Raw genomic sequence first — 5033 nt, forward strand, 5'->3', positions numbered from 1 at the left:
CGTGGGCGAGAGTTACTTCTTGAGTGTTGTCCTTGTGAGACCATTCTTCTCTTGTGATCTTCACTGAGCATACGGCATTTGTCTTCCAATACTAGTGCCTTGTTTACCAAATGATGAAAATTTGAGTAGTCATGGGTGCTTAACTGAGCTTGCATTCCATAAACCAATCCATCCAAGAAATGCTCCTGTTTTTCCCGTTAGTGTCGACATCCTATGATGCATACCTTGAGAGTTGAGTAAACCTGTTGACGTACTCATTCACTGACATTGACCCTTGTTTCAGGTTGCAAAACTCCTTCCTCATCATGGCAATAGTGCCTGCTAGCAAGTGATGGCGACGAAAAGCTTCCTTGAACTCTGTCCAAGTGACTTATTCCTGATCCTTTGGGGCATTGCAGAAAGTATCCCACCAATTAGCGGCAGGACCGTCGAGTTGATTTGCAGCATAAAGAACCTTCTCACGATCATTGCATTGGGCGACCAACAATTTCTTCCCAATTGTCTTAAGCCAATCATCTACATCGAGCGGCTCAGTAGTGTGGCAGAATGTAGGTGGATTAGTCCGCATGAATTCCCCCAACTTGGACTGATTGTGGTAGTGGGGCTGTCGTGGCGGCTGATTCTGAGTAGTCTGTTGCATATTGGTTATTGCCTGGGCCATCGCTTGCAAGATCTAGGTTTGCATAGCCATAAGCTGCTCCATAGTCATCGGAGGTACTGGTGAAGGTGGGGTTTCTGTGTGGTTGCTATTGCTTCCGAGGGTGCTCCTGATGTTGACCATCTGGCAGAGTAGGGCATTGATAAGAGGAAAGCACAATATTCTAAGAACATGTCTATGTTGTAGAGATTGATTTAAAAAAACTCTTATTATATTTATTACTTACTATCATCAAACACTAATTCTAAGAAGTGGATGCAGACAAGATGCCTAAAGGTGATCTTGCAACTCACATCTAACACTCACAAGCAATAAGATCCATAAGAACCAAAAACTCTAGAACGACCTAAACGACACTACCGATCGATCTCCATTATTCTAACAGGGGGCTCCCTATCTAGTAGACATGGTGGGGTTATAGGTCCTCCATCTGAGTCACTATCTGGGTACTCTGATCTTGAGCTGGAGAGAGGTTCGGAGCGAGCTCTCTTGCTTGGGAGACACTGGTGTAGGAGTGAATTTGCGCAAGCGACGTCGAAGTGTCATGTTTTCTTCTTCAGCTTCTTCCAGATGATGGCGAACCTCCTTCAGTTCTTGCCTGGTGCTTTCATAGAGACGATCAAGTGTGACGATGAGTCGAACATGAATCTGGAGTGTGGTATTCTCTTCATTGCAATAGTATCGAACTCCAGTATCTGGGCTTGAGTTATCATGAATGGGGACGTAGCGGTACAGCGAGTCCTTAGTTGTTGCTCTGTAGTCCAGGTACACACGATAGAGGGCTTGACGGGCGACGTCTCATATGCCTTCTTTGAAGCTGGACCTTCTTGTCTCCATGGTGTAGGTGCGTGCAACTCTAAACTATCCCTCGTGTGCGTGGCGTCCATAGACGAAGACGGTGACGGACCATTCTGTGTGGTTGGCTTGCCTTGTGCCTTCATACATTGGCTTCTTTTGGTGTCTCATATTAGTAAGTAAGGCCCATAGCATCCTTGGCAAGATCCCTTGGCGCAGTTGGAATGTCGAACTTCGTTGAGATTAGACTCTATATGTAGGTTTTGAAAAAAACTAAAAGCTATGCTGTCTTAAGCATAGCTTTTAGTTTTTTTCAAAATTTCTCTTCTTAGGGTTGACCAGCTATCTATGGTTGCGTTCTAGGTCAATATATCTCTGATACCACCTATGTCGAGACTGGTTCAAGAGACAAACCAATCTCATCTATGTGCTGAGCCCATGAATTAATCCCAACATATAATGACTTCATTGATGATAATCATAATAATATCCATAATTAATCGAATTAATCGTCTTACAAAAGTGACCTTCAAGGGTCGAAGAACCAAATAAACTGCAGCGGAACTAAACGAACTATAAAAACTCTAATCCTTTATAACTCTCCCATAGGCACCATCGACATAGAAAGAATCTTAGAATGATCCACCTTCAGCGTACTCCTCGGTACCTTCTCCAACTGAGTGTTTGGGGATAGCAAGATTGAGCACTCGTTATACTCAGCAAGTTGTGAAGGAATAGTATGCATATAAAGGTTTCAACAAGGATTGGGTTGAATGACTCCTTTGCATAAATCGGTATTTAAGTAAAAACATTTGTAAAAGCAAATAAAATTAAGTGAATAACCAACCACCTCAAGATTTCCATCCATCTTAACTTAACCCACTAACCAACACCTCAACTAAAGTTTCATCCACTAAGGTTGTATCCTCAATTATAGTTCTCACCACTATGATTGATCATCCTCAACTATGATTCCCACCATCACAGTTGATCTGGCTAACCAAAACATCCAGTTATAATCATGGTAGGTTTTTAGTGCCGTTCATGACCGTGAGCACGACTGAATATTAAGTTTTAACTCTGCAGAGATTGTACTTTACCCACAATACGTATCATCCCGTTTTGCCGAGCATCCGTTGGCTGACAGATAACTCTTACACACAACCGAGTTTGCACTAGGAATCCACTACAAAGCCTTTATAATGCTCCCACTCAGCACAAGTCTACCCACTAAGGTTTCACCGTCGCGTGATTCCACCTTAGCAACAGAAGCCTCTTGCGCCTTTCGGATCTCAAGACATTGTCCATTCACCGCTCTTCAGCCTGGTCTACACTTGCTGAGAGTAGCAAATTAATTGGCTAGGTCTGATCCATACCAAGCTTGTGGTTCTACAATAAACACAGAAAGATCACCCCATGAACCGATCCTTATATTTAAGCAAGACTACCATTTTCCAAACCATACATCCCATCATACCACATGCTCAAACCCCTATACCATGTTGCTATAAAAGTTTCATCATATTTTATCATTGTTGCGTAGGACCATTATCAAGTTCGTAGAACATTAATCATGATTACCATCCCAAAGTAAGGCTAAGCATCATCTACCCTTCCATAACCCAAAACCATACTAAGGAGACAAGGATGATAAGGGAAAACTAGGGTAAAGCCTAACTCTTGGGATTCCCAACAATTTATTAGCATGCATGTTTATAAAATAAAACATTTAAAATTTGGGATAAGTATGTTCAAGAACACCCTTCACTGAACTCAGTTTATTCTTCAAAATCTTGATCCTGTAGACCTTCTAGTTCCTCCAAAATATTAGCGTCTACTCACAACATACGCAGAAAAACAACAACACATAAACACCTAGATATAAAAAGAACCAAACATCACACAACAAACATCATCATCACAAGATTACACTATTTCGGACAATTTGGTGAAAGAACGGATTAAAACAGAGCTACGGTTTACAAATTATGATTTTCCAAGATTAGAATAGGACTAAAAATATTATCTATAAATGAAATTATGTTACTAAGAATTTTCTAGGATTTTTCTAAAGCCATCTATGATTTTCTGGGATTTTTTTTGAAATTTCTAGCATTTATTTGAATTATAAACTATTTAAAACCATTAAATAGAACTAAATAAACCTATAAAACATTTTCATAAATTAATTTCCTATTGATTATATTTTTAGAATTATTTTAATACTAAAAACTATTTATTGCACAATATTTAACTATTATGTCATCATCAAAGCAATTAAAACAATTAAAAAGAAAAACAAATGCTGACTAGGCTACTGATTGAGCACTAGGGCTGATGTGGCATGAGACATAAGCATAATCCCTGACGCGGCTGGCTAACTATGCGACACGTGACGCTTCATGATTGGCTACCGAAGGGGTATGAGGATCTTCTAATCTCAGTCCTTGGCTATCGATCGGATAGCTCACCTTGCTTCTTCCTCTCCCGAGCGTAGACAACTACAGCTGCAACTTCCCAGGCAGCAGCGACCTGTCGGAATCCAATCGGAAACACGTCGCTGGCCTTCTGCTATTATGGTGAGCGGCGGAACTCAAACTCCAGAACCTTGCGAGCACAACAGGGCTATGGGTGGTCGTCGGAGGTGTGCGGTTGAGGCTAGAGACAGTGGGCAGCGGCTTGGAGCTTCAGAACTCATCGGCGAGGGCTCTGGACTTCGATCTCTCAGTGAAAAGTTGGGCAAAAGCTTTGGGATGATCTCGAGAGGCTCTAGGGTCACATATATAGGCGGGTGGCCTCCTTATCTTGAATTCGAGTCGGATTAAAAAGAGAGGCGGTGGTAGCTATCCGAACTCGATTCCCATGGTTCAAACACGCTCAGGACTCTATCTTGTGTTAAAAAGCATGCTCATAGACTCTGGAAACTTCCTGGTTTTGATCCAGAGCCTATCTCTAACTCGTGAATTTGGTTGGGATTTAGGGCGGCCGGTGGATGAACTCAAGTGCACAACGCATGATTGTCTCGAGATCTATCAAAATTGATCCTGGCTTGAGCTTCTGGATGCTCTAGTGATTGCATTGGGCGGCTGGGTGTTTTCTCTCTGGCTTCGACACGATGGCATCGACACGCTCGGCGGTGCGTGAGAGAGCGGGAAGAGGGAGCAGAGGCTGGAGGTAGGAGACGAGTCAGGGTGGGCCGGCTAACGAGCTAGGTTTCGGCCCAGAAGGAGAAGTGAGGAGAGGGAGATGGTGGCGAGCTGGACCGGGCTGAAACTGAGAGAGCAAACACCCAGCCGTCCAATGCAATCACTAGAGCATCCAGAAGCTCAAAATTATTTTACTCATGTATATGTATACATACAAGGTATATACTACACATATATATAGCTCACAAAATCAATAATCAATCGAGCAATCAATATATACACATATATATCTAAAAATATTATTTTTATATAAAGAAAAATAGCCCTCAAAGTATATATGTATTTATACACTCACATATATGCATATACATGTATAAAGACACACACTTAGGTATTTTATTTAATTTTGTAAAACCCTTTTATTTCTTTTATGA

This window comes from Phragmites australis, chromosome 10 (assembly GCF_958298935.1).
Source record: "Phragmites australis chromosome 10, lpPhrAust1.1, whole genome shotgun sequence".
NCBI classification, from domain to species: Eukaryota; Viridiplantae; Streptophyta; class Magnoliopsida; order Poales; family Poaceae; genus Phragmites; species Phragmites australis.